Source organism: Heloderma suspectum, chromosome 7 (assembly GCF_057233095.1).
Source record: "Heloderma suspectum isolate Gila_16-S chromosome 7, 16-S_ref, whole genome shotgun sequence".
NCBI classification, from domain to species: Eukaryota; Metazoa; Chordata; class Lepidosauria; order Squamata; family Helodermatidae; genus Heloderma; species Heloderma suspectum.
Window position 1 is genome coordinate 93,427,509 of NC_139464.1, and position 17,046 is coordinate 93,444,554.

Consider the following 17,046-nt stretch of genomic DNA (forward strand, 5'->3'; position numbering starts at 1 on the left):
TTCGTGACCCCATGGACCATAGCACGCCAGGCCTTCCTGTCCTGCGCTCTCTCCTGGAGCGTGCTCAAGTCCATATTCATTGCATCAGTGATGCTATCTAGCCATCTCATCCTCTGCCGTCCCCTTCTCCTTTGGCCTTCAGTCTTTCCCAGCATCAGGGTCTTTTCCAGAGTTTTCTCTTCGCATTGTTGTTGTTCAGTCGTGTTCGACTCTTCGTGACCCCAAGGACCATAGCACGCCAGGCCTTCCTGTCCTGCGCTCTCTCCCGGAGCGTGCTCAAGTTCATATTCATTGCATCCGTGATGCTATCTAGCCATCTCATCCTCTGCCGTCCCCTTCTCCTTTGGCCTTCAGTCTTTCCCAGCATCAGGGTCTTTTCCAGGGAGTTTTCTCTTCGCATTAGGTGGCCAAAATATTGGAGCTTCAGCTTCATTATCTGTCCTTCCAATGAGCACTCAGGGTTGATTTCCTTTAGGATTGACTGATTTGACCTCCTTGCAGTCCAGGGGACTCGTAAGAGTCTTCTCCAGCACCACAGTTCGAAAGCATCAATTCTTCGGCGCTCAGCCTTCCTTAAAGTCCAGCTCTCACAGCCATACATTACTACTGGGAAAACCATAGCTTTGATTAGGTGGACCTTTGTCGGCAAGGTGATGTCTCTGCTTCTTACTATGCTGTCTAGGTTGGCCATAGCTTTCCTCCCAAGGAGCAAGCGTCTCTTAATTTCATGGCTACAGTCACCGTCTGCGGTGATCTTGGAGCCCAAGAAAGTAAAATCTGTCACTGCTTCCATTTCTTCCCCTTCTATATGCCAGGAAGTGATGGGGCCAGATGCCATGATCTTCGTTTTTTTAATGTTGAGTTTCAAACCAGCTTTTGCACTCTCCTCTTTCACCCTCAACAAGAGGCTCTTGAGATCCTCTTCGCTTTCTGCCATTAGGGTGGTATCGTCTGCATATCGGAGGTTGTTGATAATTCTCCCGGCAATCTTAATTCCGACCTCTGATTCATCCAACCCGGCATTTCTCATGATGTACTCTGCATATAAGTTAAATAAGCAGGGTGACAATATGCAGCCTTGTCGTACTCCTTTCCCAATTTTGAACCAATCGGTTGTTCCATGTCTGGTTCTTACTGTTGCTTCTTGACCCTCGTACAGGTTTCTCAGGAGACAGGTAAGGTGGTCTGGTACTCCCATCACTTTAAGAATTTGCCACAGTTTGTTGTGATCCACACAATCAAAGGCTTTAGCGTAGTCAATGAAGCAGAAATAGACGTTTTTCTGGAATTCTCTTGCTTTCTCCATGATGCAGCGAATGTTGGCGATTTGATCTCTAGTTCCTCTGCCTCTTCGAAACCCAGCTTGTACTTCCGGTAGTTCTCGGTTCGCATACTGCTGAAGCCTAGCTTGTAGGATTTTGAGCATCACCTTGCTGGCATGTGAAATGAGCGCAATTGTGCGGTAGTTTGAACACTCTTTGGCGTTGCCCTTCTTTGGAATTGGAATGTAAACTGACCTTTTCCAGTCTTGTGGCCACTGTTGAGTGTTCCAGATTTGTTGGCATATTGAATGCAGCACTTTAACAGCATCATCTTTTAGGATTTTAAATAGCTCGGCTGGAATACTGTCATCTCCGCTAGCTTTGTTGTTACTAATGCTTCCTAAGGCCCACTTGACTTCACTCTCAAGGATGTCGGGCTCAATTTCAGTGACCGCACTATCATGGCTATCAGGGACATTCAGATCTTTCCTGTATAGTTCTTCTGTGTATTCTTGCCACCTCTTCTTAATCTCATCTGCTTCTGTTAGGTCCCTGCCTTCTTTGTCCTTTATCATGCCCGTCTTTGCACAAAACGTTCCCTTGAGATCTCCAATTTTCTTGAAGAGATCTCTAGTCTTTCCCATTCTGTTGTTTTCCTCGATTTCTTTGCATTGTTCATTGAAGAAGGCCTTCTTGTCTCTCCTTGCTATTCTCTGGAACTCTGCATTCAGTTGGCTATATCTTCCCCTTTCTCCCTTGCTTTTTGCTTCCCTTCTTTCGTGAGCTACTTGTAAAGCCTCATCAGACAGCCACTTGGCTTTCTTGCATTTCTTTTTCTTTGGGATGGATTGAGTTGCTGCCTCCTGAACAATGTTATGGACCTCCGTCCATAGTTCCTCAGGCACTCTGTCTATCAGGTCTAATCCCTGAAATCTATTCCTCACCTCCACTGTATATTCATAAGGGATATGATTTAGGTCATACCTGAACGGTTTAGTGGTTTTCCCTACGTTCTTCAATTTAAGCCGAAATTTTGCAAGAAGCAGCTCATGATCTGAGCCACAGTCAGCTCCAGGTCTTGTTTTTACTGACTGTATGGAGCTTCTCCATCTTTGGCTGCAAAGGACATAATCAATCTGATTTCGATATTGACCATCTGGTGATGTCCATGTGTAGAGTCGTCTCTTGTGCTGTTGGAAAAGAGTGTTTGCTATGATCAGCATGTTCTCTTGGCAAAACTCTATTAGCTTTTGTCCTGCTTCATTTTGTACACCAAGGCCATGCCTGCCTGTTATCCCAGTGATTTCTTGACTTCCTACTTTAGCATTCCAATCCCCTATGATGAAGAGGACATCTTTTTTTGGTGTTAGTTCTAGAAGGTGTTGTAGGTCTTCATAGAACCGATCAACCTCAGCTTCTTCGGCCTCAGTGGTTGGGGCATAGACTTGAATTACTGTGATGTTGAATGGTTTGCCTTGGATTCGTACTGAGATCATTCTATCATTTTTAAGATTGTACCCCAGTACTGCTTTTCCCACCCTTTTGTTGACTATGAGTGCTACTCCATTTCTTCTAAGGGATTCTTGCCCACAGTAGTAGATATGATGGTCACCTGAATTAAATTCGCCCATGCCTGTCCATTTTAGTTCACTGATTCCCAAGATGTCGATGTTCAATCTTGCCATCTCATGTTTGACCACCTCCAGCTTACCTTGATTCATTGATCTGACATTCCAGGTTCCTAAACAATATTGTTCTTTACAGCATTGGATTTTCTTTTCACCACCAGACACATCCACAGCTGAGAGTCCTTTCGGCTTTGGCCCAGCCGCTTCACTCTTTCTGGCGCTACTTGGAAATACCCTCTGCTCTTCCCCAGTAGCATATTGGACACCTTCCGACCTGAGGGGCTCATCTTCCGGCGTCATCTCTTTTAGCCTTGTGATACGTTCCATGGGGTTTTCTTGGCAAGAATACTGGAGTGGGTTGCCATTTCCTTCTCCAGTGGACCACATTTTGTCAGAACTCTCTGCCATGACCTGTCCGTCTTGGGTGGCCCTGCACGGCATAGCTTATGGCTTCACTGAGTTACACAAGCCCCTTCCCCACAACAAGGCAGTGATCCATGAAGGGGATTCAATTCAATGGAGGGAGCTAAATTGGAACTATAAGATACATGAATGTGTTCCGTTTTTATATGAAGGGATAAGCCATGGGGGTGGGAGGGAATAGACAGTGTACATATCAGAGCTTCCATACCACGAATAGGTTGTGTGTCAGGGCAAATGTGTCTTGTAAATACAAGTGTATTTTAAAAGGAATATAAAGCCTTACCACAATATCTCTTTGTTAAGTATAACATCATGGGTAGATTTCTACTTCCATTGTTAACTTGGTACAAGTGTGAATCATTTATGCGGGATCTCTTAAGCTGCAGCCTCTGATGACAAGGTTTGTTTCTTTAAAACATTTGGAAATACGTTTGTATCATATTGTATAATATTTTATAAAGATATAATTAAAACTATTTATAAAATCCCTAAGGCCTAAAGATGCCTTCTTGGGGTTTAGATGTCTATGTAATTATTGTGACATTTGCAATTTATACAAGCAATCAAACAGGGAAATACTTCACATGCCTCATCACCTTTATGCTCCATTTTCTCTTCTTTTTTAGCATCACATGGAATAAAAGAGTTATAGGGCTGCAAGGGACCCTTTACTGTCAGTGGTTATCTTTCTATGTTGTTCTCATGGGTGCTGCTCAGATCTTCTAGGCCCAGGAATGTAGGCCCATCTCTGGAGTATGTAATCCCTGGCCACATGACAGCTATTCTGAGTTCTGGGTCCCTTTTCTTTTGGCTTCTCCTGCCCTGTTGGGTCCTTGGAATATTTCCATTTCAGCCAGTCATTATAAGAACTTTGTAACAAAACCAAACCCTGAGTTTGCTTTTTTTCCTCTTTCCCTCTCAGTCCCTTTTGCTTTTGTGTCATGTCTTTTCGAGTATAAGCCTGAGGGCAAAGACTGATCTTAGTAAGCCACTCTGGGAACCTTCTTTAGCTGAACAGCAGGGTAAAATGCTTCAAATAAATAAACTTCTAATATGCATTCTCCTGCAAAAGCCAGAGAATCAACAGAAGCTGCACATAAGCAGTATATTGGTTAAAAAACACACCACCACCCTAGCCTGGGTGTTTTGTCTTACTTTTCCCCCAAGTGCTGCTTCCTAAGCTCACCTTTTTTGCTGTCAGTGCCCTCCCCCAACCTGGTGCATTCCAGATATGTTAGACTGCGACTCCCGTCATTCTCAACCAGCATAGCTGGCCGTGCTGGCTGAGAATGATGGAAGTTGGAGTCCAACAGATCTGGAGGGCACCAGATTGGGGAAGGCTGAAGTGGGGCTTCCAGTTCCCCCAACATATTGGAGTTGCATTGTTCTATTAGTCAGAGGAGTGCTGTAGAGCAGTACATTTTGCTTTTAGACTAGATGTGCTCTAGAAAAGGGATGTTTACTATTTTTACTCAAGCTGTACTGCATCATAAACCATCCAATTTATGAAAATGTTAACCCATTACAGGGCAAAATGTCTCTATTCTTAAATTTCATTTTGTCACATTTTCCCTACCCCCACACATACCTATATTCTCAGTCACAACGAGAGGATATTTATTTTGTTTTGTTTTCAGTGCTGAAACTTTGCCTGGCAAACTTTGCCTTATCTCTGGAACTTTAAAAAAGAATCTGAGGGGTTCTAATGTATGGGTTTCCATTGAGCACATTTCCTGGTGGAAAGCAGGGTGTAAATCAAATAAAGAGATTTCCCAAAGATTTGTTTTTTTCAGAGCGACATCATTTCAGAGGGGAGGAGTGAATTGGGGCAGGGCGGGGTGGGGCAGGGCAGGAAATGTAGCTAGCTTCAAAGCCCTGTTTTTTATATATTTAAGTTTAAATTATAAAGCCAGTCTATAATAATAAAAGAGGATGTATGTCTGCCTGTCTATCCATCTATCTGTGCCAAAGTGCCAAGCCCATGAAACCTAGACACCTGAAACCTGGTATGCATACTTAGGAGGCTTTAGGCACCTTGGGGTTATATTGTTATTGAAATGAATTAATTAATTTAAATGTGTCCGTGTGGTTAAAACTTGCAACCATTAGGGGCAGATTTCCCTGATCACCCCATAGCTTTGCAGTCGATGCAGTTTGAAGCCAGGGGGAGTAGTCTGAGAAACAGAGTCATAGGGCTGCCCTCCCGTGTCAGGAGAATGGAGTGAACCAGCCCCACTCTCAGGGAGCTATAGAGTGCATCATGGTGCAGTCATGTCTAGGGGTGCCAGTTGGCATAACTTCACTCAGACAGAGCAAGCACAATGTGTCCAGTTCTGACAGCTGCATAAATTTGCTTGAAGGCTTTGCTGTATCAAACTAAGGGCTATTCCAGCCCGTGCGAAGCCAGGTCCATTTCCTAACCCCTCACCCCCACCCAACAACCTCTGCCCACAGATGTGCAATCTGAAAGGGTGGGGGATATTCTAAAAGCATTTGTTGGGTTTGCTTTTTTTACCGGTGTTTTTGAGGGTTAATTACATGTTGGTCAAAAGATGGGATGGAAGCAACTCTCCTATAACAAGAGCACTCCACGCTGCAACGTTTTGTTGCAGGTCCCACTTGTAATTTCTAGAGTCAACATCCTGGACAGGCAGATAACTGTACATGTGTGTATGAAATAATTGTCAGTTAAAAGTCCATGGAGCATAGAGATATCAGTAAAGGAGACTTTTCCTGTGAAATGTGGAATGGGAGTTTATTACAGCCCCAATGATAGCATCATGCTAAATTAACCTGAGAAACAAGAAACATCTGCAGATGCTTAACAGCTGAGACATTGACTCTCCCTTGTGCTATGTCATTATGCAGGCATTTCCCTGGTGCAACCTGGCAACAAAATCAAACTGAGCTACAACAACCGGATTTTACTGCCTGGAGCAGAGTAGGATTGCCACTTCAAGGTGGCTTATTTTGGGCAGGTTTACTATATGTAGCAGGTTAACAACTGTGGATAATCCTCATAGTCACGGCCCCAAGGAGAATCCAAAAATGCAACCCCGGTGGATTCTCTGATTTCCTGTTATTCCTGCTGTTGCTGGTTTTATTGTCAGCTTTTATTGTTGTTTTTATTGCCATTTTATTGTGTTTATGTTTTATCACTTTTAATTTTTTAACTATTTTTATGTATTTTATTGCTGTGAGCTGCATTGGGAGGGCTTCTACTCTGAAAGGCAGCCAATACATTTTAAAAAATACATAAATAAAATTCCTCTAGACCCTAGAGTAGAGGTGCAGAACCTCTGGTCTGTAGGCCAAATCCAGCTCACCTGGGTCCCAGGCCAGCTCCTTGGAGTTCCCCAGATGGTTACGCCCCCTTCTCCTGGACCAATCCCCTTTCTTTGACCACAAGCTTTTGCAGTTTTCCCCATTCACAAAGGTTAGAATGCCCCTCCTAAAGGGTTAGCTACTAACACTAAGAGCTTTCAGATAAAATAGGCTTGTATTTTTGGCCCCACCCCATTTGCCCTGCTCAACACTGGAATGTGGCTCCTGAGAGCTTCCCTGAAATGGGCCTAAAGCCTAGGCAACCAGGTGCCATCCAGCTGTTTTGAAGCACAACTCCCATAAGTCCAATGTAGCATTACCAATGATAATGGATTATGGGAATTTTAGTCCAACACATGAACATAAGGGATGGCACGGGCTGCATACCCCTTATGTTAATCCCTCGCAAACAACAGTAAAACTTGAAAGCCTCGTTATCACTTCCTTCACTTGCCAGAGCAAGAAGAATCAGTTAGTTACCCTAGCACTCTGACAGACCATGTCATGAGCTGAGCTCCCATGTGTTTCCCCTTCACTACACCACTGGGTGTAGTGGCACAGTAAGTTATGACTTGTGCATGCTTGTTACTTATAGAACTGCCAAGGAAAGAAAGAGAAAAGCAGGCAGAATTAGAAAAAGAGATAGGAAAGATTCACACTGTTTTTTTAAAAAAAGTATTGTTATATACTGCAGCAGGCAGACAGGAAGGAATGGAAGCAGGCAGGCAGGCAGGCAGGCAACCTACCAAACCTCTCTGTGTAATCTCTCTTCAAGCAATTAGTACCCACTTTGTGTCAGGGACTGACAAGTCAAATAGCAGATCTAGGAGAGGGTTAGCCAGCAACGTTCGGAGCTCAGAGGGTGCAGCTTTCAGGCTGTTAAAAGCCCCGATAAATCCAATTTTACATATCAAACATTAAATGCAGGAGAAGAGAACCATCCCAGCAATACTAGGGAACAGCTTGTTGAACACAATTTTTTTTTTTTAAAAAAAAACACCATTATGTAAACACAGAATTCACTTTTAATGTGTTTGTATGCAGCCAGAAGCAAAGGTAGCCCTAGCCCTATGAAACAGCACTGCAGGAGCACAAGCCAACCCTTATGATCAGATTCCACTGAAAATACAGCAGTTGTTAAATGCAGAGGTTCACACACCTGGAAGACTAGAATCTGGAAGCAGGGTGTAGCTCCTTGTGAGCAAGCAGAGCTTGGCCACTTCCATCAAGGGCCAGGCATGCGTGCGGAAGGAGGGGCCAAAGTAGTGTGTCAGTCAGGGATACATTTCCTGTTGGGAAGAGAAGAGATCTGTGGGAGGTAGCTGGAGCCTTGTCATGTTTGAGAAGTCTGAAGCTTGTTTACGCATGTGTCTGTGGGTTTGAAAGGAAGCTAGGGTGTGACTCACTGGTCGTTACACCTAGGTTTTTAACAGCCACACTGGCATGCCTGTGTACTGTTTTGAAGCAACATCTTCATAATGCCAATGTACAAGGACAGACTCCCTGCACTTTTAATTACTGTGTTGAAGAAGGAGGTTTTTGAATCCATCCCTGAGTACCAGGTGCTGGGGGAAAATATTGGGAAACACAGGAAGCCACCTTAGACTAGATCAGCCATTTTGCCCATATCATGGTGTATTCTGACTGGTAGCAACTCTCCAGGGTCACCAGCAGCCTTTTCCATCACCTACTACGTTATCTTTTTCAACTACAGATGCCAGGGGTTGAACCTGAGACATTCTGCATGCTCTACCACTGTGCCATGGTCCCTCCTCAAAGATACTGGGAGATCTGATCCCAGACCTCTTGTACCATGTTGTCAGGAGCGCCTCGGCGGCCTCTCTCAGTAGATTCCAATAGCTAACTCAAGACACAGACAAAAGGATTTCTTTTCAAAGCTTTAATCCTTTTACAACTTAATGACTCTTTCAGATGCTAATCACCAGCGACTAAAGCAAGGAACAGCAGAGTGGCCTAAGCTTCAAGTAGGCAGTTGATCCCCGTTTGAAAGAGAGTCACTTGAAGACCTAGAACTTATGGGCTAGGGAGAGATCCTCCCTCTTTCCCTTGGGTCCATGGGAGGCGGCCGTTGCTTGCGCGCCAAACAGGCGCTACGCCTCCTTTCCGTGCCCTCCATCGCTCATTGCTCTTTGTGTCTGCGTCGAGCATCTAAGAAGCCCCCCTCCCGCACTTCCTCACTGCCTGGGTCACTATCTATCTCAGGAATGCCAGCAGGAGGAATCTCTGCCAGGTGCTGAGCCTGTGAGGGATGAGCTGGCCCCTCTCCCACGGATTGTTGTTTCTCCTCAGAATCAGAGCTGATCTGGGGCTCTCTGGGCTCAGTTTCCACCCTGACACATGTCTAGTTTGGACCTAAGGCCATCTAGTGAACTCATGGCAGAAGCAAGAATCAAACACAGGGCTTCCTGTTCCATAGCTCACTAAGGGTGCAATCCCATGCATGTTTAAACAGAAAAAAGTCCTACAACTCTCACCATTCTTCAGCCAGCCTAGGATTGTGCCTGAAGTGTCTTAGCTACTATGGTACACCATCACAGGAGAGACAGTTGTTGTCTTTGTGCCCTGTTTGTGAGCTTCCAGGAGATATCTGGTTGACCACTGTCGGAATCTGGATGCTGTACTAGATGGATCGTCTGCAAGTGTCCCCAAAACATTCCACCATGGAGAGAAAAGCAGCATGAGGATGACCATTTTCCGCAGACACTGAGTAGAAAGGGAAAGGGTTAAGCAGCTCCTCCCTCCTCTTCTCTCTGCAGCTTTTCTGTGGAGTGGGGCTGGTGGGGGGACAACAACAACCGATAAGACCTGTTCACACATTACTTACAGGTAGGGCACTTATGTTTTGAAGCAGGAATGGCACTGCACTTTAGGCAACACCTTTAACATCATGTCCCTGCGCCACCCCCCCTCCAATGCCCACACATTGAATGCAGTGCTCACACATATGGGCTCCACATGAACTGGGCACCCACTTGCATGGGCATCCTGATCACACAGAGCCTGCAGCGGCTTGTGTGTTGGGGTTCCTTTGCAGACAAACACATTCAAAGCGGAGCCTAGCGCAGGGACGTGATGTCGGTCATGGGGTGAGAAGCTGAGCCCCCATCCTGCTTCACCAGGAGACTGCCCTGCAAAGGAGTAATGCCTGAGTAGGGCTAGACTGGTAGTGGAAAGGAACACGTAACTGCATGTAATGTGTGTACTGCCTCTAATTCTTAGGATCAAGTTGTCCTATTCCTAACTGTGCATTAAATTGGAGGGTGTTCTATAGCGGGCAGTGGAGGCTGGTGGCTCTGATTTCTGTGGAGCTGAAACCCATTCTGGGGTGCAATCAAAGCCAGCCAGAACTCTAAAGGAGCTAACCAGAGTTAGGAGCTAACCTATCCCCAACATAGGTTCAGGACCTTGGATAGCTCCTTTAGAGTTCTGGCTGACTTTGACTGAAACCCAGAATGGATTCACAGCCCCACTGAAATCGGAGCCACCAGCCTCCACTGATAGCAGGGGTGGATAACTTGAGGCCCTCATTATGTTTTGGCCTTCACCTCCCAGCAGCCCTAGGCAGCATAGCCGATGGTGAGGGATGATGGGAGTTTTACGCCAAAATAGCTGGAGGGCCACCAGTTGCCCACCTCTGGTCTATAATATTGTTATACGCACCCTACTTCGCTGAGCAGTGAGTAGTTCCAGACACTTACCTGGGTTTTGCTTCCTTTGTATGAAAAGATCATTGTTGACTACCAGGTTTTGTTAGCATTAATGTCCCTACTGATGAATATATCAAACCCCCCTGACAATAGATTCTGGCATTGATGTTTTCATAGATCCTGCTTGTGGAGAGATTAGGCTGAGGAAGTTCAAAATCACTGTTCAGCCATGAAGGTCACTAGGTGACCTAGGGCCAATCACTCTTTCTGAGCTTAAGCTACCTCACAGGGGTGTTGTCAGGATAAAATGGGGGTGGGGAAATGCATGCTTCCTTGGGCTCCTTAGAGGAAAGGTGAGATAAAAATGTAATAAATAAGCCATCGTTGCACAACTTCCTCTCCAGTGTGGCCTTGAGGAGGAATGATGCTTTGGAACACTCCTCCCTCATTTGCAGTAATTGTTTGTATGACTATAACTCCTAGCTGAAGAGCTGGCTGCATCAGAGGCTTAACTCAATCCTTACCCAGCAACAATGCAGGCCTCCCTTGGCTTTTGCCTCCTCTCCGCACTGATAGCCAGAGGTGAGTATCTCATTCTATGGTGGTGGCACTATATATATGATACAGGGGGATTGGTGCACTGCCTACACATGCTATGATGTGCATGTGCATGGGCGCGCATGTGGCATGTCTGTATGTATGTGGGGATACATAGAACTAATTACAGAACGGATTCACTGATACCCCTTACTATAAAGATCTACCCCTTGTTCCAGAACATCGTACTCCCAACTATGTACATCATGCTCCTTATTTTCAAATATTATTGCTCTGTGGTACATAATTGTGGAACTCTTTGCTCCAGGAGGCTTGGTTTGCCCTCTTTCTTACGATGTTTTGCAGGATGGCAAAGACCTTCCTGTTCAGGTAGCTGTGCGTCATATTGATCAAATGAGTTTCTATCCGACGCCTGTTTTATTCGCTCTGTTTTTATGACATCGTATGTTCTTTGATGTTGTTGTTTTGGCCTTTTATTGTGTTTTATGGTTGTTTTTCATTGTTGTTAGCCACCCCGAGTGGCACGTAAGCGCCAGACACATTTTTGTATAAATAAATTAATAATAAATAAAATATTTGTATGCTCTTTGTTTTTAAAATGTTCATTCCACTGATGACGGCTATACAGCCACTCATAGAAATGTGTGAGATATAAATAGCATCATTCTATTCATAAAATAAGTTTACCATCGTATACTGATTTACCTGGGAGTAAATCCAAGAAGACATGTATAGCAAGGGTGTTGAACCTCAGTCCTGTGGGCCAAATCCAGCTCACCTGAGGTCTCAATCCAGCCCTCCAGATGGTAATTCCCTCTTTTTCCCAACTGCCAATTGTTTGGTGGTTTCCCAGCTGTTGAATGTTTTTCCCTCATTCTAAAAGGTTGACATGCCTCTCCTAAGGTTTAGTTACTGGCTGGAAGAGCTTTAAGCTAAAATATGCTAGTACTTTTGGACCCCCCAACTTTTGACTTCGGTTCCGCCCACCACTGGAATGCAGCTCCTGAGAGCTTCTCCAAAATTGGATTTGGCCCTCCGACTGAAAGAGGTTCGAGGTCCTATACAATCCCTGATATATAGGGTTGCGCTATAAGTCAAATGTCCCACTAAATCCATGACAGAATGTCTCCGGAGAACTGAAATTACTCTGAGGGCTTTTCAACCAAGGTTTGTTGCTGGGAAGATGTGATAATTCTTCCCAAAGAACTTGGCTAATGCTGTTTTCTGACTGCTGTGTAGAATGTGGTTGCACAGGTGTAATGCGCCCTACATGCATATATAGCAATGAAACTAGTCATAAGATACAAACATTTCCCTGCATGTCTGTGCTGTTTTATGAACTTTTCCTCTTAAGGTTTATTTTATTTGTGTGTCTGTGTGGGTGGGTGTGTTTAACTTTTGGAGAGTTAGGTGTACAACTCCAGGAAAATAATCCTCATGCAATGATCTTTTATTATATTTTAAAAGAGGTGAATAAAAGTCAGATTAGCACATCGTCCTTCTCCCCCTATTTCCCTACATTCAGCAGTACCTCGTGATTTTGTGAACTTTTGTGTGTGTGAACTTCTGTTAAAATTTTCTTAAATTTTATTTAAGGTATTATGGATGAATGGCCAAATAGTTTCAAGGCGGACGACAGTGGAGGAGAGTTATTTCATCCGTGTCCTATTTGCAGACTTCTCAGAGGAATATGGTTACCCAGAGTGGGAAGTGGGATATTGGACTAGATGGACCTTTGGTCTGTCTGATCCACAGGGCTGACCGAAGATATTCTGCTGCCTGAGCTGGAGCAGCAAATGGCACCCCCCCCCTCATTCCCCAGTCAACGTGCATAATACCCAGGCCAGTCAAATTATTTTGACACCGATCCACCAGGATGCTTTCTATGTTCTTAATTCTTTTGAGGCTACACATTCCAGGATTTCTGCACGGGAGCACATATCTAAGCAGGCTGAAAGCCGAAACCAAAAACAATGACCAAACACCAGTACAGTTATACCTGTATCTATTAGGATATGGGTGAGTTATCAAGATAGCGTAAGTGAAAAGAAGCTTTAAAGGAATTGCACAATGGAGTTTGAGTATGCTTTTACTAATCACGTGGTATGAGCATACATTTTAATCTCAGTTCCATAGATATTGTTGTTTATTCGGTCAGTCGCTTCCGACTCTTCGTGACTTCATGGACCAGCCCACACCAGAGCTTCCTGTTGGCTGTCACCACCCCCAGCTCCCCCAAGGTCGAGTCCGTCACCTCCAGAATATCATCCATCCACCTTGCCCTTGGTCGGCCCCTCTTCCTTTTGCCTTCCACTTTCCCTAGCATCAGCATCTTCTCCAGGGTATCCTGTCTTCTCATTAGGTGGCCAAAGTACTTCAGTTTTGCCTTTCATATCCTTCCCTCAAGTGAGCAGTCTGGCTTTATTTCCTGGAGTATGGACTGGTTTGATCTTCTTGCAGTCCAAGGCACTCTCAGAATTTTCCTCCAGCACCACAGTTCAAAAGCATCTATCTTCCTTCTCTCAGCTTTCCTTATGGTCCAGCTCTCGCAGCCATAGGTTACTACGGGGAATACCATTGCTTGAACTATGCGGACCTTTGTTGTCAGTGTGATGTCTCTGCTCTTCACTATTTTATCAAGATTTGTCATTGCTCTCCTCCCAAGAAGTAAACGTCTCCTGATTCCCTGGCTGCAGTCAGCATCTGCAGTAATCTTTGCACCTAGAAAGACAAAGTCTGTCACTGCCTCCACATTTTCTCCCTCTATTTGCCAGTTATCAATCAAGCTGGTTGCCATAATCTTGGTTTTTTTGAGGTTTAACTGCAACCCAGCTTTTGCACTTTCTTCTTTCACCTTCATCATGAGGTTCCTCAGCTCCTCCTCGCTTTCAGCCATCAAAGTGGTATCATCTGCATATCTGAGATTGTTAAATGTTTCTTCCAGCGATTTTAACTCCAGCCTTGGCTTCATCAAGCCCAGCACGTCTCATGATGTGTTCTGCATACAGGTTGAATAGGTAGGGTGAGAGTATACAACCCTGCCGTACTCCTTTCCCAATCTTAAACCACTCCGTTGTTCCATGGTCTGTTCTTACCGTTGCTACTTGGTCGTTATACAGATTCCTCAGGAGGCAGACAAGATGACTTGGTATCCTCATACCACCAAGAACGTGCCACAATTTGTTATGATCCACACAGTCAAAGGCTTTAGAATAGTCATTAAAACAGAAATAGATGTTTTTCTGAAACTCCCTGGCTTTCTCCATTATCCAGCAGATATTGGCAATTTGGTCTCTAGTTCCTCTGCCTTTTCTAAACCCAGCTTGTACATCTGGCAATTCTCGTTCCATGAATTGCTGGAGTCTACCTTGCAAGATCTTGAGCATTACCTTACTGGCATGTGAAATAAGTGCCACCGTTCGATAGTTTGAACATTCTTTGGTGCTTCCCTTTTTTGGTATGGGATTATAAGTTGATCTTTTCCAATCTGTTGGCCATTCTTGTGTTTTCCAAATTTGCTGGCATATGGCATGCATCACCTTGACAGCATCATCTTGCAAGATTTTAAACAGTTCAGCTGGGATACTGTCATCTCCTGCTGCCTTGTTATTAGCAATGCTTCTTAAGGCCCATTCAACTTCACTCTTCAGGATGTCTGGCTCTAGCTCACTAACCACACCGTCAAATCTATCCCCGATATTATTATCCTTCCTATACAGATCTTCTGTATATTCTTGCCACCTTTTCTTGATCTCTTCTGCTTCTGTTAGGTCCTTGCCATCTTTGTTTTTGATCATACCCATTTTTGCCTGGAATTTACCTCTGAAGTTTCTAATTTCCTGGAAGAGGTCTCTTGTCCTTCCTATTCTATTATCTTCTTCCGCTTCTGCACATTGCTTGTTTAAAAATAATTCCTTACCTCTTCTGGCTAACCTCTGGAATTTTGCATTTAATTGGGCATATCTCCCCCTATCACTGTTGCCTTTTGCTTTCCTTCTTTCTTGGGCTGCTTCCAGTGTCTCAGCAGACAGCCTTCTTGATTTTCTTTTTCTTTGGGACGTTTTTTGTTGCCGCCTCCTGAACAATGTTGCGAACTTCTGTCCATAGTTCTTCCGGGACCCTATCTACTAAATCTAGTCCCTTAAATCTATTCTTCACCTCCACTGCATATTCATGAGGAATATTCGTGAGCTCATATCTAACTGATCTGTGGGTCTTCCCTATTCTCTTTAGTCTGATTCTAAATTGTGCAATAAGAAGTTCGTGATCTGAACTACAATCAGCTCCAGGTCTTGTTTTTACCAACTGCATAGATGTCCGCCACCTTTGGCTACAAAGAATGTAGTCAATCTGATTTCGCTGTCGACCGTCTGGTGAAGTCCATGTATAAAGTCGTCTCTTAGGTTGTTGGAAGAGAGTGTTTGTTATGCACAGTGAGTTGTCTTGGCAAAATTCTATCAGCCTATGTCCTGCTTCATTTTGTTCTCCCAGACCATGCTTGCCTGTAATTCCAGGTGTCATTTGACTACCCACCTTAGCATTCCAGTCTCCTGTAATGAAAATAACATCTTTGTTTGGCGTACTATCCAGTAGGTGCTGCAGATCCTCAAAGAACTGATCTACTTCTGCTTCTTCAGCATCTGTGGTTGGGGCATATATTTGGATCACTGTGATGTTAAATGGCTTATCCTGAATTCGAATTGAGATAATTCTGTCATTTTTTGGATTGTATCCAAGCACTGCTTTAGCCACTTTATTATTAATTATGAAGGCTACTCCATTTCTTCTGTGGTCCTCTTGTCCACAGTAGTCGATCTGGTGGTCATTTGATGTGAAGTGGCCCATTCCAGTCCATTTCAGTTCACTGACACCCAAAATGTCTATATTTAATCTTGACATCTCCCCAAGAACCACATCCAATTTGCCCTGGCTCATAGATCTTACATTCCAGGTTCCTACGGTGTGTTGATCTTTAGAACATCGGATTTGTCGTTCACCACCAGCACCATCGGCTGCCAGCCATCCTTTCGGCTTTGAGCTAGCTGCGTCATCACATCTGGGGCTAGTTGAACTTATCCTCTGTTCCTCCCCAGTAGCATTTTGACCATCTTCCAACCTGGGAGTCCCATCTTCCGATGGTATACCGACATATCTCTGGTTGTACTGATCCATTTAGTTTTCATGGCAAGAATACTGGGGTGGGTTGCCGTTTCCTTCCCCAGGGATCGTATTTAGTCTGACCTCTCCGCCATGACCTTCCCGTCTTGGGTGTCCCTTCACGGTTTAGCTCATGACATCATTGAGGTGCTCAAGCTCCAGCACCACGACAAGGTAACGATCTCATTTGCTGAAGGTTCCATAGATTATACTTCTGTTAATCAGTCTCACATTGCTTCAGATCAAGGCCCTCTTGCAGTAAGGTATTAGAGAATAAAACAACCACTACACTACAACAACAAGAACAGTTTCAGTAAAAGCATGTTCAATTGAATGGAAAGATGTGCCAAGTGGATTATTGGGGGATGGGTGAGCAAGAAATCTTGGTTTATGGCTCTCATGTTGTTTTCCCATTTGAGAGGATAATCTAGGATGATTGTAGGGACAAACAAACTCTGTTGGCCCACAAAAAATCTGGATCTGATTAATTATTTTACTTTGGCATCTGTCTGACACAGTGACTTGGGTTGATGATATTTTCAGGCTGGGTTGTCAGCTTGGGGTCTTGAGAAGCTTCACAACTTTGAATCTTCGAAGATCATGCCTGAATTGGAAAAAAAACATAGTGGAGAAGCCCTGATTCTGCGAGAATAACGCCTTAATTTAAAAAAAAACGTCCGGAGCGGGGGAGAGGAGGGGGTAAAACTTAGTCTAATTTGAGGGGATACAACAACCCCCTGCTCAATGCAGGAAGCCTGATTCCCAGGTGGTTGCCCATCCAACTACTGACCGGGGCCGACCCCACTTAGCTTCCGAGGTTAGACAAGCATGCACACATCCAGCCCTTTGCTTGTTGCTGAGGAAATGGGGGCTGCTGAGGAAGCTATGCGATCAGTAGCCAGAAGAAGACATGGGGATGTCGAGAGCTGTGATTGGACAGGAGGGAAATACAAACACCGCTGTATATGGACAGGCGGGGGAGGGGACTACGACCGGATACGGTAGTGAAGGCAGAAAATCAGAGCA